This window comes from Lissotriton vulgaris, chromosome 7 (genome assembly GCF_964263255.1).
Source record: "Lissotriton vulgaris chromosome 7, aLisVul1.2, whole genome shotgun sequence".
Taxonomy (NCBI): domain Eukaryota; kingdom Metazoa; phylum Chordata; class Amphibia; order Caudata; family Salamandridae; genus Lissotriton; species Lissotriton vulgaris.
The window spans coordinates 15,660,053-15,682,959 of record NC_141695.1 but is presented as its reverse complement, the minus strand read 5'-3'; positions in this window follow the sequence as shown (position 1 = coordinate 15,682,959).

Genomic DNA, 22,907 nt, shown 5'->3' with positions numbered 1-22,907 from the left:
GTTTTAACAGGGCTTGGTTGCAGGAACGCAGAGTCCTGCTAGGCTGGTACAGTTCAAGAGACTGGGCTAGGTATTTAGGGCTTGCTCCATACAGACATTTGTGTACCGTGCAACAGATCTTAAAGTGGATGCGCTGTCGTATGGGAAGCTAGTGCAGTTCTTTCAGCAATGGCTTGGAAGGGGTCCTGGCAGGTGCACCCATGACCAGCCTGGCTGCCGTGTTTTGGACCACCTGTAAGCGGCCTACCGCATCCGTACTAGCTAATGTCAGCAGGCCGTTACAGTAGTCCAGGCGGCTGGTTACCAAGGCCTGTACAAGTGTCTTTCTACATGTGGCAGGAAGAAAAGGAAAGACACGCCTGAGTAGACCAATGGTGTGAAAACACAGACCCGCGATGTAGTTGGTGTGTTCTTTCATGGTCAGTTTTTGATCAAACTTCACTCCAAGATTTTTGACATGTGTTTTGGGTACAGGTACTGGGCCAAGGTCGAGTGGCCACCAGTCAGGGGTCCAAAGGATACTTGCTTTGCCAAAGAGCAAGACCTCAGTCTTTGTTACATTACACTGGAGGCAATTCCTCGCCATCCAGTGTGACACCGCTCTCATACCCTCAGCAAAATTCCCCTTGATTTTAGTGTCAAGGGAGCTGAAAGGGTAGAGGAGCTGAGTGTCATCAGCGTAGGAGACCGGTATGAACCCGTATTTCCGCACAATCTCAGCAAGGGGGGCCACATAAACATTAAACAATGTAGGGCTAAGGCATGAGCCCTGTGGCACCCACTTCGTGAGCCCCCTTGAGATGGAACGATAGGGGCCCAGGCTGGTAGATTGTGATCTCCCGGCGAGGAAACTCTCCAACCAAGATAGTGCTACGCCTCCGATTCCTACTCCATGCAACCGGTTCAGTAGAGTGTTATGAGACACGGTATCGAAAGCTGCGGACAGGTCCAACAGCACTAGAATCATAGAGCCCCCTCTATCTTGTGACATTTTGATCTGATCTGTCACAGAGAGGAGGGCTGATTCAGTGCTGTCGTTGGGCCTGAATCCAGATTGGGATTGGTCTAGGCCCCCTGTCACTTCGATAAAATTGGAGAGGGTGGTATTGACGTGCTTCTCTGCCAGTTTGCTGATGAAGGGAAGGAGAGAAATCGGGCGAAGGTTGGAGAGTGTAGACCAGGGCAAGGTGGAATTTTTGCGAATAGGGTTCACTACCGCTTCCTTCCAGGCAGATGGAAGTTGGCCTTTGGCAAAAGACAAATGAAGTAGGTTCTGAATATGAGATCCATTCCCGGCCAAAGTCATCGAGAAAGCTGTCAACAACCAGCTCGCCGCCTTCCTCGAAGCCAACAAATCCCTCGACCCTTCACAATCTGGTTTCCGAGCAAAACACAGCACTGAGACCGCCCTCATCGCAGCAACAGACGACATTCGAACTCTACTGGACAATGGAGACACAGTCGCCCTCATCCTCCTTGACCTCTCTGCAGCATTCGACACAGCCTGCCACAGCACCCTTTTACAACGCCTCAATAACATCGGAATCCAAGGAAAAGCACTTGAATGGATCACCTCGTTCCTCACCGGAAGAACCCAGAGAGTCCGCCTTCCACCATTCAAGTCCGAGGCCTCTGAAGTCATCTGCGGCGTACCACAAGGATCCTCACTCAGTCCCACCCTCTTCAACGTATACATGAGCCCCCTCGCGGCCATCGCACGCCAACACAACCTCAACATCATCTCTTACGCGGATGACACTCAACTGATCCTTTCTCTCACCAACGACCCCAGCACCGCCAAAACTAACCTACACGAAGGAATGAAAGAAGTTGCCGAATGGATGAAACAAAGCCGTCTGAAACTGAACTCAGACAAAACAGAAGTCCTCATCTTAGGTACATCCCCCTCTGCATGGGACGACTCCTGGTGGCCGGAAGCCCTCGGAAAAGCACCCATCCCGACAGACCACGCACGAAACCTAGGCGTCATCCTGGATTCTTCACTCTCAATGAACAGACAAGTCAGCGCTGTATCCTCTTCCTGCTTCAACATTCTTCGCATGCTCAGAAAAACATTTCGCTGGATCCCCTCCGAAACAAGGAAAACAGTCACCCATGCTCTAGTCACGAGCCGACTGGACTCCGGAAACACCCTCTACGCAGGTACTACCGCAAAACTCCAGAAGAAACTCCAACGAATCCAAAATGCCTCAGCCAGGCTCATATTAGACATCCCACGCAACGAACACATCTCTGGTCACCTTAAAGACCTCCACTGGCTACCCGTCAATAAGAGGATCACTTTCCGACTGCTTACCCACGCACACAAATCACTCTACGACATCGGACCAGAATGCCTCAACTCACGACTGTCCTTCTACACCCCCTCCCGCCAACTACGTTCTTCCAGCCAAGCCCTCGCCACTGTACCTCGCATCAACAAGACCACCATGGGAGGCAGATCCTTTTCATACCTGGCTGCTAAAACATGGAACTCAATCCCCGCTTACCTTCGCCTTACCCAGAACCACCTAGCATTCAGAAAGCAACTTAAAACGTGGATATTTGACAAGTAATCCTCCTCCCCTTCCTAAGCGCCTTGAAACCCTCTGGGTATGTAGTACGCAATATAAATTCTATGACTTGACTTGACTTGACTACAAGTAGGCCACAAAGGTCCTGGAAAAAAAAATTGCACTGCAACAGAAAGCAAATTACTGATAAGGAAGCAGGTGCCAGACCTGGAATTTTAAAACAGTGACACATTAATAAACTAACCCCAAATTAATTCATGTCAGTTGAAGCATGGCAGGTGTGCTTGCTTTTCCCCCCCATAATCTACAGTGATGATGAACCAGAGGGTGGCATTGATGTAACAGAGGGTGGCATGGGTGAAACATAGGGTGGCAGTGGTGAAACAGAGGGTGCTGGGAACCTGTGATGATGAACCAGACGTAGAAACAACATAGTCGCGACCGTTGTGAGCCGACAAGTAAGTTCGCGATTGCGAACTGGTACCAAACCCTCGCGAACTGGCAGAAACCCTTGCGAATACAAAATTCGCGTATTTTGCGGATTGCGAGTTCGCAAATTGGCAAACTTCGCGAACGCCAGATTCGCAAAATTCGCCCATGCTTACTCAGCATCCTCCTGTAACATAAATCATATCATATACAGTATCATATCAGGCAAGAAATATCTTCTGTGGCAACCTCATAAGCCTAAACATAGTAGACCATAAGCTCCTAAACATAACTTGCATTAGGAAATAAACTTACTAACATAAACTGCGGTAGGGAGTAACTCACACCTAAACCATAGTAGAGAATAAACTAAAACATACCGCAGTATGTAAAACCTCATAATCATAAAGCACTTTTAGAGGCATAACTCAAAGTGCGTAAATCATACTACATATATTTAAATTCCTAGCACCCTATAATCACATTAGGGCCTGGCGCCCTACAAACCTAATAGTCCCCCTTGCCGACTGGCCATCTCTAAGGGGCTCAAATGCCCTAGGTCCAAACGTCAGGGCATGCTGCCAAGACAGCAAAAGGCAAGAGTGCGCAATTGCGCTGACCTAAACATTGCAGCTGGCACTAAGTGATGCGCAGCTGGGAAAGTACTGGGGCAGAGGAGTGCATCTCACTCTTAACTTCAAACATGCCCCCAAAGAATTGCAGCCTAAACTTAGCAGCTGTTCACTACTTGCTGGGCAGCTGTGAAGAATTGTGAAGGCCTGACACCTCTGTGCCTCCTATGTCCATCTCAGGTACTTCCAAATCCTATATGCTAAATGGTGTAGCTGCCAGTGCTGGTGCAGCACAGCTGGGATCAGACAAATAGGCCCTGGACTAACTGTGCCTCTTCGGGGCCTCACTGGGCCTCTTTTAAATAATATTTAAGCATGGGCGAAATTTGCGAATTCGCGTTCCGTGGATTTCCCAGCAAAATCGCAAAAAAATCCGCGAATTTGCGAATTTTCCAACGAAATCGCAGATTTTTTTGCGATTTGCCCTGGAGTACTTTCTACTGGCTAATCCAGTAAGTGCTCCCTCATTGGGTAAATGTATAGTGCTTTTACTACACTTCAGCTGCGTAAAGGGCCAGAAGATGTGTCTCCAGTGACCATGTGTGCCTGTTACACAGGCACACATGGTCACTGGAGACACATCTTCTGGCCCTTTACGCAGCTACAGTGTAGTAAAAGCACTATGGGGCAGATTTACAAGCCGCTTGCGCCTCTTTTGCGCCGCAGTTGCGTCACTTTTGTGATGCAGCGGCAGCACAAAAGATGCGCCATGGTGCTGGGTATTAACAACATGACGCATATGAGAAATGCTTCACGTTATAAAACCCTGCGCCATCAGGAGGCGTTCCGGCACAGGGGAGGGGGGTTCCTGCGCAGGAACGCCTCCTAAAAGTGGCTGAGTTAAATCTACAAGATTTTACTCAGTCACTTGTAGGCCAATGCTGCATAAAAACCCAGCGCCTGCTTGAAGCAGGGGCAAGGCTTGACGCAGCATTGGGGGGATAGGGCCCCCAGAGCATTGCTGGAGCTGCGCCGCGCTTGCGACGCAGCTCCAGCAATGCACTGCTTTTACGGCACAGATGCCTGACGCATCGGTTCCGTTTTTGCCACATGGTGCGCCGCATTGTAAATGCGGCGCACCATAAGTGGCGGAGCTGTGGCGCACAATAACTGGCGCATCCCTGGGGATGCGCCAGGTATTGTAAATCTGCCCCTATACATTTAGCCAATGAGGGAGCACTTACTGATTAGACAGTAGAAAGTACTCCAGTTGAGTAGAGGTATTGCACAAAAAGGTGGCATCTTCGTGGACAAACACGCAGGGCGGGATTCATTCTGCCCCCTGTTAGACTCGTTTTTTTTGCCCTTCTACCCTCTGTTAGACTCGTTTTTCCCTTGTCATTCTGCCCTTCTGCCCCCTGTTAGACTCGTTTTTTGTGCCCTTCTGCCCTCTGTTAGACTCATTTTTCCCTTGTTTTTCTGCCCTTCTGCCCTGTTAGACTCGTTTTTTGTGCCCTTCTGCCCTCTGTTATTCCCTTGTTTTTGTGCCCTTCTGCCCTTCTGCCCTCTGTTAGACTTGTTTTTGTGCCCTTCTGCCTTCTGTTAGACTCGTTTTTCCCTTGTTTTTCTGCCCTTCTGTCCTCTGTTGGACTGGTTTTTTGTGCCCTTCTGTCCTCTGTTAGGCTCGTTTTTCCCTTGTTTTTTCACCCTTCTTCCCTTTGTTAGACTGCTTTTTGTGCCTTTCTGCCCTCTGCATCAACACATCATCACTCAGCGCTACCCCAGCATCACTCAGCACCACCACATTAACACTCAGCACCACCACATTATCACTCAGCACCACCACAGCACCACTCAGCACCACCACAGCATTACTCAGCACCACCACAGCCCCACTCAGCACCACCACAGCACCACTCAGCGCCACAACAGCACCACTCAGCGCCACCACAGCATCACTCAGCGCCACCACATTATCACTCAGCACCACCACAGCACCACTCAGCACCACCACAGCATCACTTAGCCCCACCACAGTATCACTCAGCACCACCACAGCACCAATCGGCACCACCACAGCACCACTCAGCGCCACCACAGGATCACTCAGCACCACCACAGCATCACTCAGCACCACCACATTATCACTCAGCACTACCACAGCAACACTCAGCACCACCACAGCACCACTCAGAGCCACCCCAGCATCAATCTGCGCAACCATTAAACAACAACTTGTTCAAATATGTTCTCTCAATGTTTCAAGCTTTATTACAAATGTCACAAAAAGATGTTAATATTTCACTTCTGTTCTTGGATTTTCGTCACAATAAAATACACTGAACATAATCTTCGCAAAAGTTATTTACAAAAGTTTAAGCTATTGACATTATAAATTAAAATCAATTTTATTTAAGTATTAATTATTTAAAAAAATTAAAAGCGATTGTAATTTGTAATATCAATACATCTAAGTCACGTAAATACAAACATGTTGCATTACAAATGCTATAGGTGTCACATTTGCGAAAGTTATAACTATTGGCATTGTAAATGACAAAGCTATTAATTTAGCTATTTTCAAAACCAACACATAAATAAAAAAATTATCATTTACAAGACCAATAGCTCAAACTTTCCTAATGCGAGACCTATTGCATTGCAAATGCTTGTTTTTATATCTGTCAGTGCTTCCTGTTGAGGTTTAATTTTCGTGACAGGCGTCTCATTGCCTACTTGTAACTATTCTCTGACCCTGCTTCAAGGGTCACAGCAGGGTCAGAGATTAGTTGCAAGTAGGCAACGAGGCGCCAGGAAGCACTTACAGGCTTACAGCAGCAGGTGCCCAAGTTGAAGTTAATTTCTTTGTGACCCTTTTGTAAAAGGTTACAAAAAATTAGCTTCAACTTTTGCACCTGCTGCTGTAACCCTGTAAGTGCTTGGCTGAAAATTCGTCCCCGCTGATTCGCGGATTTTACCACGATTTCGCAAGATTCGCGGATTGCGAAATCGCGGAAAATCCCCAAATTCCGCGAGCGGAACGAATTTTCAGCCCATGCTTAATAATATTGCCCCATAGCGTCGCAGCTGCCCTCTGTTAGCGGGGCAGCTGAAATGACAAGGTGAAGGGGGGGCCCTGGCACATCAGTGCCCTCGACGTTTGAGCCACACACAGGCTCTTAAAATAAACATGCCCCCAAGTGTTGGAGCACAAGGGCGCTTTAAGACAATCATGCCCACGTTGGCACGCACTGGTGCTCTAAGGACAACTTTGCACAACACTGGGAAAGAACAAATATCCCCCATCATTGGAGTGATCCCCTATCAGGCGGGGGCCGCTCATGAAATGCTGCAGCCATGTACCCCACTCAGCCCTCACTCACTGATATCCTGCGCTGGGGGACTTCCCTCTATCGGCTCCGGTCTCTGCTTCCCGCTGTGGAGACTTCACACGGGGAGCCCTCGAAACTCCGGTCAGGCCTCCTCTTACCCGGGCCCCCTTCTTTGACCCGGGACTCCTCAGTACTTTGGCTGCCACAGAGGGGCTCTCCCTCAAGCCTGGGAGCCCCGTGTCATCACGTTGTGCTGGCCTCTTCGGGCACTGCGGCAAGCCCCACCCACATCCCAGGCAGGCATGCCTGTCTTCCGGGACGGCCGTGGCCCGGGCTAATGTGGTGATCATCTCTTCTGGCGGCAATGCGGGGGGGGGCACCCACTTAATTAAAGATCAACAGGCGGGGTGGGCTCCTGCCAGTCTAACAAGAAATAAGGGGGGGTGGGCACCCGTATTTAGACTTGCATGATGGGGGAATCCCTATGCTGGGGATTCCCTCGGGGTTCCTGTGCAGCTCAGCGCTGCAGAGCTCCAGCGCTCCTCTGGGTCAAAAAAAAGCAATATAGCGCTCCCAGGGTGCTAGAAGCACAAAGAAGCAATAAAGTGCTCATCAGGTGCTAGAAGGAAAGCCCACAGTCCTTAAAGATTACGAAATGGAGCAAAAAACTCCCAGCAAATAGGTCTTCAGGGTTGAAGGGGCAGTGCAGTGCCCAGGGAGGCAAGCCCTCATGGCAGCAGCTCGCCCCAGCAGGATTCTGGATCAGAACTCATCATTTACTTGCTGTCACATCCCCTATATTTATACCACATAATCCTTTGTGCAAAAGTGCAGGGCATGGGAGAACCAGATGCAACTTGTTCAGGAGAGCTTTGGAGCACTTTGCTTTGCTCAGCTTCTCTCTCCTTTGTCAGGTGGGGCTGAGGGATCGACGCACCGCAGGGGGCGGTGCCAGCATTGTGGAGGGAAGGCACAGTCCTATTCAGGTCCCAGGTGCACTCCTCCCTCCCATCTGCATGCAGATCTCTCTATTTACCATTGGGCAGACTCCCTCTAACTCCTGGAGCCACCCACACCTCACAGCTCCTGTCACTCACAAGCCAGACATGCAATTCATATCATGAAGATAGACACATAGGGCACAGAAATGCCAATTTCTAAAAGTGACATTTCTAAAATAACCACAATAAATCTGCGCACACTATTGCGCTGCATTTATTCACACAATTTCAGCCATACCCGGGTTGGCCACACATCTCCTCTTATGACACGAATTACAACTGACACACACTGATCTGGGAATCCCCATGCATTCCAATGGGAGGGCAGGCCAACCTTCCAAATGTAACACAGAGAGCGTACGCACTTTACACTGGGCCACAGTGCTAAAGGGGGCAGAGGCCTAAAATCACTGCCACCATGTCAGAGCTTTTGGCAAAAAGTTTAGGGGTGAATTTGTCAAAAAGGGCCAAGTCCAACGGGGGGGCAAACCTCTTAAAGGGGTGTGGGATATGCAAGTTGGGGCGTGGTCTAAATCAAGATAAGTAGCATTGCGTGCTTTAGAAAACCCCCTCCATTTATTCAACATTCGGAAAAAACATTCTTTAAAGGATTTCCCTTCTTTCTACAACGTGCTCACCTGGCATGATATCTCCAGTTCTCAGTAGTGAGCAAAATGAGCATGCGTACATCGATGTGCATGCTGTCACTGCAGTGCAGTAAAAATTAAAAAGAAATTGACTATCTTTGCGAGGGCGGAAAATTGAGCCCGATAGATACCCGTTTGGAGGCTCGCTGAAAATAACTGCCGGTCCTCAAACCGGGCCCAATTAAAGCCCAGCATCCATCCATCCTAAGCACTGCGCCATCCAACCATCTTTTAATTGATGCATACATTCCTACTTGTATACATACATTCATCTGTTCCTGCACTTATCTTAAGCATCTATCAGCCCACTCGCCTATGGTTAGCACTGTGCCATCAATGCTGCCATACGATCCTAAATACGGTGTATTATACTCATCCACCCAACCTCCTAAGGGGGCGAAAAGGCTGTCGATAAGCATTGACAGGCAGATGTTTCTTATAAAGAACAACAAAGCTTTGAGTTGGTCTTTGTGGAGCATAGTTCACCACCCTTTTCTGGTGGTGTTTTAAACAAAGGTTCATCTAGCGAAAGAAATGTAAAGGAGATTTCAGTGTAAGACGTTAATTTAGAATCATAACGTTTTGTCCAGTTGTATATAGGAACACTGCTTTAAAGTGGCCGGGCCTCACAGATACTGAACACCTGTACTTCTTTGAGAGAGTATACCAGAGAGCTAATTTGGGGTGGTGAGAACCTGCACTTCTATATTTCCATTTGAAGCACAGTATAGGAATTTAAAAGGAATTGCAAAGCTTTTATCTTCATAATAAAGAGGGGTGTGAGAACTAAGTGAGCCAGGCAAAGCGTGTGATTTTTTAGCACTAAAACAAGGCACTGTGTAAGGTCAGAGCAGGGTCGTGCTGGAGTTGCGTGCTTGTGGTCATCTGCACAGGCGCAACCAGAGCGAAATTTCAAGGGAGCCTAATTCTTTCAGCAATAGGCAGAGTGGGGATGTAAAGGCTGTAAAAAGGGGTGAAAAAGAACAGAGACTCATTTACAAAAAAATGCTCTTTTGAAGACCTGTGAAGTACTCGGTGCGGCTCTGTATGTGTGCCCGGGAAGCTGTCTCAGAGAGTCTGAGGCAATGGGCGTTGTGCACCTGGTGGTCTGTCTGCTAATCACCCTATGATGATGTTGCTCCTGCGTTGCAAAAAGAGAAGGGAAAGCCTGAGAGAAAATGGCTCTCTTTAAAGGATTTCCATTCTCCTACAATGCGACTCACCTGGCATGATGTCTTCACTTCTCAGTAGTGAGCAATGTGCATGCTCACACAGTCTCACTGCAGTGCAAAAAAAAAAAAAGACTACCTTTGCGGGGCCCGAAAATAGAGCCCCATAAAGACCCGTGTCGAGGCCCCCAGAAATAAGGTTCTGGTGCTCAGACCCCCACAGACACCCTCCCCCATTAAAGCCCTGGGTGCAGTGTTATATTTGCGAAGTTGTAGATACAGTTGTTAGGCTAATATTGGTAATTTTTATGTGTGCCGTTTGGTTGATAATATCATCCTAAGTACATAGATTACAATTTTTAAAAATGCTATCTATAAAGTTGTCTGTGGTGGATTGCAGACAGAGTGCTGTGGGGTGCGGCGGGGAGGTGGAAAGTAGAAAGGTAGTGCAGTTACATATAAATTATAAAGGTGTATGTAAATAATTGAATTAATACTGGTATGTTCTATGGCACTACTTGTCATCCTATTGCTCCCCTGTCGTGCTCCATCACATTGCAGCACTGGGTCTGGAAGACATTAGTAGAAGTTTTGTAATTGTATGTTAGTATTTTAACATAGTGAACAGATGTAAAAAATAATTGAATCTATTTTTTGGTTTTTAGAAAATTATTTCGTTTGGATTCAAATTTGGAAATGCCTAGAAGAAGTGGAAAAACAAGAAAAGAGAAGAAAAATATATATTCGACCAAAAGGAAAGATCTCTAATTAGAGAAAAAATGTGAGTAGAACAGAAACAGTTTGTACTAGTAAAAGTACTAGATAATTTGTGTCAAAAATATTACAAACATTTAATGAAAAAAACATCACACAAAGCAAAAAGAAGAATTTTTCAAGTAAGGTGAAGTAGACTTCAATTTCAAATACCAGGAAAAGGAAACATAATAAAGAAACAGTATCTGTTACTCAGAGACAAACACAATTTCAAGTAATTCGTCAGGGACTTTTTCGATCTGGAGTGATTCAGAATTTAATGAAAACGTGCTGCAAATATAAAAGGAAAGTGTTGCAATTCAAAGAGAAGCAGCGTATTGAAAGTATGGTGGATGCTGCTTTCAATTTAAAACAGAAGTTATTCATTCTGATTTTGAAGAGAATCAAACTGTTGGATAAAATAGTCAAAGTGTTGGAAGACAAAAGTTGAAAAAAGAAACTTGTGAACAGAAACAACTTTTGCAAAATCTTTAGTGGACATTGGAACCATACTTCTACTAGTGAGCCTTTTTTAATGGGGAAAGTTACTTTTAGGAAAATAGCTTACCATTTGCAGTTGATACTGGAGGTCGTTGCTACGAAGTTCAGGATGGGTGTCCTCTTCCGAAGGAGGAAATGGTTGGTAAAAGTGCAAAAGAGTTAATAGCTGAAGAAGTGCAAGGGAAACGTCCACAAGCTCCTGTGTTTAATTGGGGTTGTAGTAGTATAAGTAGTATTCAACAGGAATCTGATGATATAATGCGAAATTTGTTGTGAGAATATACACAGAAAAGTATTAAACAGAAGATTAAGTTTTTACAAGGACTATATCGATGTAATGTAAGAAAAAAAACTTAGAAGTATGGGCAGTCTCTGGCTTGTCCGCCGCTCGCCCTCTCGTCGCTCCAGTCCTGCATTTGTGTTGTATTTTGTATTGTGCCCCATTCGCTTCTGTGAGCGCCTTTATTGTAGTCTGTATTTATCTGCTTCTGTGGCCATTTCCCCCAGCTTGCCATTCTCTTCCACTCCCCGCCGCTGTGTCTCCTGTGGCCCAGCCCCCCCGCTCGCCCATTTGTCATTCCCCCCTCCCAACTTCTCGTCCCTCCCACCTTCCCTTCTTATGGTGGCTGCTGTGCGGACACACCGCTGGCATGCTGAAGCACGCCTGTCTGTGCCTGTCCGTGCCTGGACCGTGCCCTGGCCCCGCGAATACCACAATGCCCAATGATGCCAGCACCCTCCACGCACTCAACCCCGGACGAGAACACACCTGCTACCAGGCCACCCAATGCGCAACCAAGGACCCTTCACCTGACCGGAACTGTGGCTTCACCAGCATCCGGCCCACTAAACCACCAACCAAAGAACCCAACTACCTCAGATGCATTCTTCTCAACAACGGCTCCACCCACAAAACACACAGTTGAACTCTGGGACCTTCTCAACTCTACCTCCCCAGATGTCGCCTTCCTGACGGAGACCTGGCTGAATCCCACCTCAGCTCCCGACATCGCCATAGCCATCCCGGAAGGCTACAAGATCACCCATAGAGACTGTACCAATGGCGTTGGAGGAGGAATTGCCATTGTCCACAGGAACACGGTCAGAGTCTCGAACAACACCAATGATACCCTCAGCACCGCCGAACACATGCATTTCCAGATCCACACCGACCCCAACATCACCCTCAGAGGAACCCTAGTCTACAGACCTCCGGACTCCGACCACAGTGACTTCATCAGCACACACACGTATTCGCCTTCGCCTCCACAGACTACATTCTCCTGGGGGACCTGAACTTCCACCTCAAGAACAACAACAACACCAACTCCAACACCCTGATAACCAACCTCGCCAACGTCGGACTCAGACAGCTCTTGACAGCACCCACCCAAACCACCAGCCACACGCTCGACCCTATCTTCACCACAAGCACCCACGTCACCTTCAACCACACCACCGAAACCCAAGAAGCCTATCACACTCCACCGCAACCAACAGATGCCTCAACATGGCTGGAGCAAAGTCACCAAAGACCAGCTAACCACCACCCTTGGCCAGGACACACCCGCCGACTCCACCAACCCAAACACCGCCGCCTGCTACCTCAGACAATGGATCGACAACTGTACCAACACCCTCGCCGAACTCAAGACACTCCCCAACAGCCACACCAGCAAGAAAGCCACCTTGTTCACAGAAGACCTCCAGGCCTTCAAACAAACATGCATAAAACTGGAGAAGAACTGGCTCCATGAACAAACACCAGACAGCTACGCAGCCCGCAAGAATGCAAATCGTAGACACCATCAACTCATCAGAACCTCTAAGAGGGCCTCATTCAAAGACCGCCTAGATAACAGTGCACACAAAAGCAAAGAGCTCTTCAACATCGTGAAATAACTCTCCAACCCCAGCTCCAACACCAACAACATCCCGCCTTTGCAAGACCTGTGCGACTCGCTGGCCACCTTCTTCCATCGCAAGGTTGCCAACATCCATGACAGCTTCAATGCCACAACCGCGCGACAACCACCGCCCCCATGACCACCACCCATACCGACCACCTACTCTCCTGAACCAGCATCAACGATGACGACACCAGCGAGATCATGAACACCATCCACTCCGGATCACCACTAGACCAGTGCCCTCACCACATCTTCAACAAAGCCTGCACAGCCATCGCACCCCATCTCCGTAAAGTAATCAACATCTCCTACGAGACAGCAACCTTCCAAGAAAGCTGGAAGCACAATGAGATCAACGCCTTACTCAAGAAACCCAAAGTGGATCCCAAGGACCTCAAGAATTTCGGACCCTTCTCCCTGCTCCCGTTACCAGCGAAGGTCACTGAGAAAATTATCAACAAACAACTGACCCGCTACCTCGAGGAGAACAGCATCCTAGACCCGTCCCAGTCCGAGTTTCACAGCAACCACAGCACCAAAATCGCCCTCATTGCTGCCACCAATGACATCAGGTCCCTGCTTGACAACGGAGAAACAGCTGCCCTCATCCTCCTGGACCTGTCAGCCGCATTCAACACGGTCTGCCACCGGACACTACAAACACGCCTACACAATGCCTGAATCCAAGAGAAGTCCTTGGACTGGACCACATCCTTCCTCTATGGCATCTGCCTCCCCCTTCCGCTCCAGTGCCACCGAGATCATCTGCGGCGTACCCCAGGGCTCAACCCTAAGCCTGACACTGTTCAACATCTACATGGCACTCCTCGCCCACATCACCCGACCTCAACATCATCTCCTATGCCGACGACACCCAGCTGATCCTCTCCCTCACCAAAGACCCTCACACTGACAAAACCAACCTCCACGAAGGCATGAAGGCCATCGCAGAATGGATGAGGAACATCCAACTGTAGCTGAACTCGGACAAGACAGAGGTCCTCATCCTCGGCTCCACCCCTTCAGCTTGGGATGACTCCTGGTGGCCGACAACACTAGGAACAGTCCCGACCTCCACCGAGCATGCACGCAACCTAGGGGTCATCCTCGCCTCCACCCTCTCCATGACTAAACAGGTCAACGCCATCTCCTCATCCTGCTTCAACACCCCGCCGAATGCTCCAAGGGATTTTCAAGTGGATCCCCACCAAAACTAGAAGAACAGTTACCCAGGCCCTCGTCACCAGCAAGCTGGACTACGGAAACACCCTCTATGCAGGAATGTCGGCCAAGCTCCTGGGATCACCTTCAAGCTCCTCATCCGCGCACACAAAGCTCTCCACAACACCGGCCCAACATACCTCAACAGACGTCTCAGCTTCTACACCCCCACCCGCTTGCTCCTCTCTGCCGGCCTTGCCTTGCCACAGTCCCCCGCATCCGAAGAAGGACTGCCGGTGGCGTATCTTTCTCCCACCTCACCGCCAAGACCTGGAACACGCTCCGCACCAATCTATGGCAGATCCAAGACCTACTGGCCTTCAGAAGACTCCTCAAGACCTAACTCTTCGATCAGTAGCAGCATCCCCGACCCCCAGTGCCTTCAGACCCTCACGGGTAAGTAGTGTGCTTTATAAGTGTCTTGATTGATTGATTGAGTGATTGAAGAAACGTTTGTAAAAGTGTTTTTCATCACTTGAGGATATTAGCAGTACACCATTCAGAAATGGGAAAGTTTGTAAGGAAACTGTACTATGTAAAAAGTCCTGCATTAAGTTCAAGTTAACTGTATACATGTCTTTTATATGGTTCTTTATCAGACGTTCAAAAAAAGTGTGATGATATTGAAATGTGATATTTTGGTTCAGAAGAGCAGTCCATAGAAAGTGAAAGTTTGATAATTACAGATGTTGGAGGAGATTGGAAAGTGATTAGTACTGATCAGTTTGAAGAAGAAATTGGAAAGTTTAATGTAGTGTGCTCTGAAATACCAAACTATGTTTGTGTTTGGTGTCGACGTACTCATTATAAAAGTCAAAGTAGGAATGTTGATTTGTATTTGAAAAGTAAGAAGGAGAACAATGGTAAGTGGGATGAATTTGCAACTTACTCGTTTGTGGAAGGTCGATTGGAGTTAGGTAGTGATCAATGTATATGTAAATATTGTTACAACAAATTAGAAGAGAACAAAATGCCTGCTAGAGCAGTACTTAATAACTTAGAATTAGTAGCTATTCCGGAGGAACTGGCCACATTGAATACACATGAGTCGGTTCTAATTCAATCTGTTCATATTTTTCAAACTATAATTCGGATGGAGCCTAAAACAGGTAAACTGCCAACAACAGATTTGCAAAGAGGGCTGAAAGGAAGAGTGGTGTACTTACCTTTGGATTTTAAGACACATATTGAAACTATTGCTGGAGAGAAAGTGGAATATGATGCAGTAGTTATTTTAGTAAATGGTGTACCAACAAAGATTCGGAAAATATGGCATGAATTTGCTGATGTTAATAAAATTGAAAAGGCTACCTTATATCTTATAGAGAACAATATTTATTTATTTTTATTTATTTATTTTATAACACTTGTAAGGCGCACAGCTACCCACAAAGGGTTTCCCGGCGCCGGTCTAGCAAAACACAGGACACAACTGACTAGAGAACAATCAAAGGCACTTATTTGTCGACATTTTAAATGTGGATGGGCAGGTGATAAGTTTAGAAGATGAATCTGAAATTTCAAGTTGTCAAATAAAGAAAGTGGACAAGTCAAGGACAGAAGAAATTTATGAACATTACAAAATATGTCCTTTGCATTCGAAGAAAGTAATAGGAAGCAGCGTTGAGTTATTTCAAATGAAAAAAGCACAGGGAACTCCAATGAGTGTATGGGAGAAAAGCTTGGAATCTCATTGTTTTCCACAGCTGTTTCCTACTGGAGAAGGTGGACGATATGATGACCGACCTGTACGGATTCCAGCTTCAGAATATCGGTCAACAAGATTATATTCTGAAGATCCTAGATTTTGACAGTGCAATCCATACATATTTCACCTTTTGTTTGAAAGTGATCTGTCTTTTCTATCGTAGGCAGTGTACCACATACTTAGAACTGGCGTTCATCAATCACTTCTTTCTGTGAAAGAATTTGTGGAGAAAGTTCAAGAAACAGATGGAAATTTCGAAGCACAATTAATCAATTTGATGGCATGTCAATGTGGAACAAATGAGTAGTGGTATCGTCGTCATGGAGAACTCAAGTGTATGTTACAGAACTTAGATACTTCAACATGGTTTGTCACACTTAGCTGTGCAGAGTATGCATGAGAAGATTTGCTTGAGAGAAGCATAATCCAATATAAAAAATATTGAAATAAAGACTCTGGTGAACTGAATTCATTGGATCATGTAAATGTGTGCAGATATTTTAATCATAGGTTTCAAGCTAGGATGGGGATTGGACCTTCTTTTCACGAGATGCTGGGTTTTTGTTTGGGGCTTCTCAGTGAGATTCAGGAATGTAGACAGGCAGAGAGAAAGTGGAGGCATGCATACTTGGATAGGGATAAGCTGAACTGGAAAATCAAGCGAGGGGAATACAAGAAGGAGATTCATAGAGCTAAGGTGGATCATTTCTCCAGGATGATCCTTGAGGCCCCAAATAGCTTACGCAGTATCTTTAATATCCTGAACAATCTTATCAGTCCAGAGTTTGTGAGGAAGGATTTCCCCCCTTCACAGGAGCTCTGTGAGAATCTAGCTAGATTTTTTCAGGATAAAATCAACTTGATTATTGATGATTTGGGAGTGAGGTCTCAACCATCATTAGTAACTACTGATGGTGGCAGCCTGCTGATGCCTGATATTCTGTCGGCATTGGGGGGATTTGAGCCCCTTGCAGAATTTGCACAGATGTCAGCGCAAGAGTTTTGGGAAGTGGCCCTTGGTATAACATCTGGGTCCCTGCTGGACCCGCTCCCATTAGAAATCTGGAAGGAATATGAGCTGGAGCTCTTCCCGACGCTCAGGCAAGTTTGTAACCAGTCTCTTGCCACGGGCAGGGTTCCATCGCAATGGAAACAAGCAATAGTGACCCCTTTACTAAAAAAGCCCTCCCTTGACCCGGACTCTCTTAAGAACTTTAGGCCGATTTCGCTTCTACCCTATCCAGCTAAGATTGTAGAGCGAGTGGCGGCAGGTACCCTCTCTAAACATCTCGAATGGCACAAGCTCTTGGACGAAACACAATTTGGCTTTCGTCCAGCTCATGGCACCGAGACGGCCCTGGTGACCGTACTGGATGAGCTTCGTTGGCGGGTAGACAAGGGACAGGCAGGGGTTTTGATCCTGCTTGACATGTCTGCCGCCTTCGACACGGTGAACCATGATATTCTGCTGGGCAGGCTGAGAGATGTTGGAGTTGTGGGGAATGCCCTACGATGGTTTGAGTCCTTTCTTCAAGGCAGGGGACAGGCTGTATCCCTTCCACCCTTTCAATCTGCCTTCTCCAATGTCTCGCATGGCGTTCCTCAGGGCTCGGCAGTTAGCCCAGTCCTTTTCAACATCTATATGAAGCCCTTAATAGCGGTCATCAAACATTTTAAGATCGAAATTGTCAACTACGCTGATGACACACAGCTGATTATGTCCTTGGAGGGTGATGACCTCACCCCCTTGGAGGAATTTTACAGCTGCATGCGAGCAACTGCAGAATGGCTGGAAGCTAATTCGCTGCAATTTAACTCTCGGAAGACTGAGGTGCTTTATTGCCCTCGGCCTAGGATAAGTTCTTCCTTACCTGACAACTTCTGGCCGAAGGACTTCACCTCATTGGCTCTGCCAGTGAGGGCAGTTCGAAACCTGGGGGTCATGTTCAACAGTAACCTTTCCTTGGAGGCGCAGGTCTCTAAGGTGGTAGCCAGCTGTATGGCAATCATTCGCCCTCTAAGAAAAATCCTGCCCTTGTTATCACCTACGGCACGGATAGAGGTGGTACGTTGCACTGTGCTTAGCAGGTTAGACTACTGCAACGCCCTTCTGCTGGAGTCCCAGAGCTATCTTTTGGATAGGCTTCAGAGACTCAGTCTGCAGCTGCCAAACTGGCCTTAGGTTGGCCTCCAAGATCCTCTTCTGTTATGGCCTTGGCGCAGCTACTTTGGCTCCCAGTGAGGGAGAGGGTGACCTTTAGGTCCTTGTGTCTGACCTTCAAAGCCCTTCATGGGTTGGGGCCGGTGTGCCTCCAATGGATGTTTTCATGGTATGTACCAGCCCGTAATCTGCACTCCTCCCTGGCCAGGGTGGTGGCTGTACCCAGGTTTAAAAGATCTAGAGCTGGAGGCAGATCATTTAGGGTGGCTGCGGCTAAGCTGTGGAATTCTTTGCCCATGGAACTCAGGCATATTGATGATCTACCTGTTTTCAGAAGGCAGCTAAAAACTTGGCTTTTTCCACGCGTGCCTTAATCGTCAGCCGCCTCCAACTGCCCTTCCTCTCTGCTTTTTTGCTACTGCCAGCGCCAGGATGCCTCTTGAGGTGATAGCGCGCTTTATAAGTGCAATACATAAATAAATAAATAAATTCCAGCACTGGTACCGCGTACTGGTTCTAGTGGGAGAGTCACTGGTTCATGGTTCTTGCACCGAGCAGCCACATAGGCTTGTTGTTAGACTTCCTGCGGGGATATGTGATGGAGGGCTGGTCAGGTGCAGTGTCCAAGCTCTCTTCATGTCACAGGCTTCTACTCCTCCCGTTGCCCTCGTTTGTCCTTTTGAGCCCCCGGACCTTTCATTTAGACACACACTGTTTGTGAAAGCAGCGCCTGGACCTTGTGCTGGTGCTGCCGACGATGGTGAGACAAGCAGTGGTTTCCTCTGGAGCAGCACAATCTAAACTCCACCCTTCCACGTCATGAAAACGCAAAATGTGGGTGCATCTGATACTATATGCTTTGAGTGTCTTAAATTCATTAAGGTGAAGTGAAGAATTCAAACGCATTACTGAAATGTATTCACTGTAGAAGCTAGAGATTCATATACACGTGCATACTGATGTTTAGCTGAAACCTGAAGACATGTAATTCTCATTCACATTTACACTTGCAATTCACGTTCTATTGCACTTATTTTAAAAGTACAGTGCATATATTGACATTTGCATTTATCCTAAAGTCATACACATATGTATTTACTGAAAAAACCATAGGTTTCAGGGACGTTATAGTTATTTTGACATTTCACTCATAGAAAACCATAGAAACTCGCCTGTTATAGTTAGCTGAGCTAACTATAACTGGCGCCCTCACAATGCAGTGCTGACGATGTCACGTATTACATCATTCATGACATGGTCAGTGACATCGCTGATGACTTAACTGATGACATCTCAAATTACATCACTGATGATGTCATCCAGTGACTGTGTTTCTATAAAATCTAAATATGTTTTATATATATATATATATCCCAAGGTGTATTGAAGAATGAATGGGTGTATAAGAGTCAGGATTGATGATTTAGTAGGTGTGTGACTGACTGTATAAGTGAGTGATTAATTGTGTCTTACTTAATGCATGTGTTAGCGACTGATACAGACATTCACACAGTTTAGGTTCCCAGTTGGTGTGTAAGCAGTTGCATGGGTTTGGTGAGCAGCTAAATGAGGATCTATATGGGCTATTGATTGGATGTCTGAGTATCTGTATGGGTGCCTGATTGTCTGTGTGGGTGGATGGGGGGGGTGACTCTGTGCATAGATAAGTGAGTGGATTATTCACTGGGTGTATGGGTTCAAGAGTGCATCTGTGAAGGGCTGTATGGGTGGGCCAGTGTGTGTATGAGTGTCTTGGTGAGTGTATGGATTCATCAGTGGTATTTGTGTGATTAACTGCATATGTGAAAGGCAGTAGCAGTATATATGAGTGTTGGACTGTATAAATTACTATATGTGAGATTGAGTGATTGTGAGAGTGTCTGTATGGATCAGTGTGTGCTTGTATTAGTTATTGCATTAGAGTGTAAGTATGTGTTAGTATATGTTTCAATAAGTGAGGTGTGATGTGTGTATAACTGTACAGGTGAGTAAATGAAAGTGTGATTGATTATTTCCATTACTGACTAGGTGTTTGAGTAACTCTATGAATGAGAGGTGGTGTGTGAGTATCTGTATAGATATGTGAGAGCATATGATAACGCTGTATTGATGGCTGACTTAATGTATAAGTGACTCTATGGGTGAATGAGTGGATGTGTGTGTAGAGCTAGGAATTAGTGAGTGGATATCTACTAACTGGTATTGGTGTGTTCATGGTTTCAAAAATGGTAGTCTGTATTTTAGAGTGGGTATATCAAGTGTTATATTAGGGTCTGAGGAGGTGCATCAGATTTCCACATAGATGATGTCATCAGTGATGTCATTTGAGATGTTATCAGTGATGTCATCAGTGATGTCACTGACCATGTCATAAATGATGCAATATGTGACGTCATCAGCACTGCATTGCGGGGGCGCAAGTTATAGTTAGCTCAACTAACTATAACAAGGGAATTTCTATGGTTTTCTTTGAGCAAAATGTCCAACTAACTATAACGTCACAGAAACCTATGTTTTTTTCAGTGAATTTCTAAGGATTTTTTAATGCTAATTTCTAACTATAACGTGCCTGACACCTATGGTATTTTCAGTGAATTTCAAAGGTTTTTTAAATGCTAATTTCTAATTATAATGTTCATTAAACCTATGGTTTTTTTCTGTGTTTCATTCTCAACCTGGTGAAAACTGCAAATCTTTCCACTTTTCCTTCGATAACTTCCACCAATAAAATCACCACAAATGAGAGCCACAACTAATGCTAATGATATGCAAAGTAGGTGTTCCCGTGCACAAAAAACACAAAAACACCACTTCCACATATTTTCAATGACCACCTAAATCTGCAATGCGATCCAAAAAGCAGGTGATAAGCCGAGTTTGCAGTAACAAATTAACATCAACCTTTAACTGGTGTAAGGAGGTCGACCATTTACAGGGTGAATTGGACCCAACTCACAGCCACATCTAAAGACCAACACGTGATACAGCTACTGATTATGCAGCTCCGACATCCAACAAGGCCTCAACACCCAGCGCCACCACCACCAGAACCTCCCCCTAGACCACCCTCTACTACCACTGAGGCAGCGCAAAACAGGACAACAGACCTTCCCAAAAAGTATGTGTGAAGGAGGCAAATCACCCATCAATATTAATGCACACAATGCCAAGTGTAATGCTAATGTGATGGATAGACCTCACTATGCAAAGCACAAACCTCTCCATGTGGAGATATACTATTGATATTTGTAGTGTGGTGCACAGTGAATGCAACCATGTTATCTCAGGCAGTAGGGAAGATCTCGGTTATGTAGCTCTGTTGTTCCCCCCCTGGAAGCGGAAGCGTACTGGGATGGTTCAACGTACGCCACTCCAGCGTAGGAGTATGAATAAATAGGCCAGGCCCGGGACTTGTGGGAAGACCAACTAGTCTGCAAGAGCGGCAGCCCTCACCCTGGCACATGGCTGCCGCTATGAACGCGGGCCTCCTCCACATAAGCCCCCTGCGAACCCAGCGGCACAGCACCGCAGACTTATGTCTGTACTGACGACTGCCTGCAATCTACACTGCGGACAGCAGGGCTCACAATTCAGATGCAGTGGCGATTGCAGATGACGCACTCCAGTACGCAAGACACTTGCTCCCAGTGTGGTCCGCACAGACCACGCTGTAGTGTAGTTCCTATATTCCCAAAAGGCTCTGCGCATTGGAATATTATATCCTATAGATTTGATGTAGGACTTAGCTCAACTAGGTCTCTATTGAATATACTAAACTTAATTGTGTGTGTGCCAGCTAACTCAGAGGTCACTAGAAACTTTCGCAAATACACAAGAAGTGATTCATTTCTGACAACTGCATAAACATGACAACTTTGTTTCCCAAGAATAAGAATATGTCTCTCAGAGTCGTGGAAACAATAGATAAGTATTTCACTCAGTCAATCGTGCATGCTTCGTTTCAACAGAGTTGCAGAGAAATAGAGAGACGGGCGTTTTCAATAAAAATGGTTTATTGAATAGTCTTCTTTCTCATGCAAGAGAGGTGAACTGCTACAATCGATATGCAGAATGCAAAGTATAATGCGTACAGTGAAAACAGTAATATGAAATAATACTGTAAGAGCATTTTGTTGGTTTCCAAGCCATATAGAAATACATATATATATAACATAGACTAGAATACTCAACTGGTGCTTCTAAAATATGTCTACCCCAATGTACCTAATAGAAGGGGGACCCCTCGTCACTTCAAGGCAGGTAGGCGGGGAAATGCAACAACCAAGGAAGAACAGAAATAACCTGCCCGTAAGAATTTAATATAGGCCTAAAACTAGGTCCTTATATATTAGTGTTCACCCCCAAACCCCACAGGCAGACCTCACAACATGATTACAAAAATATAAAAAACGATTTTATTTTATGAAACAACAAGTTTTCTCAGTACATGATTATTGCATAAGTTATTGCATCTTATAAAAATATATTAGTCATTTCATGTAAGAATAACTCAATCAAATCATCACACCAATCCCACATGCCAACCAACACTTTCAAACCAACATACATACAGATCTACACACACATAACTCCACAGATATATTGCAACCAGTGATTGATCTGAGAATAATAGATGGAACACAATCCACTAGGGAGGAGCCCCAGATCGCTCATATGGTCCCCAGATGTAGAAAACGCCAACGCGCGTTTCAGTGTATCACCCCAGCCTGGGTAACACCTTCATCAGGGCGGGAGTATACTGAGGCAATGTGGGACCGAATGTTTGTGAAGGAAATATGCATACTTTAAGCAGATACACCAATTTTACATGTCCACACAAAATTTGGGTTCAGGGGGGTTAATATAACATCGTAGAAACTTTAATTAAGACAGACCGCATGATTCATATTTAAGACAAACAGAATGTAATCATCATGGTCGAAAAGAGTGAGTTGCATGATGAAGCTGC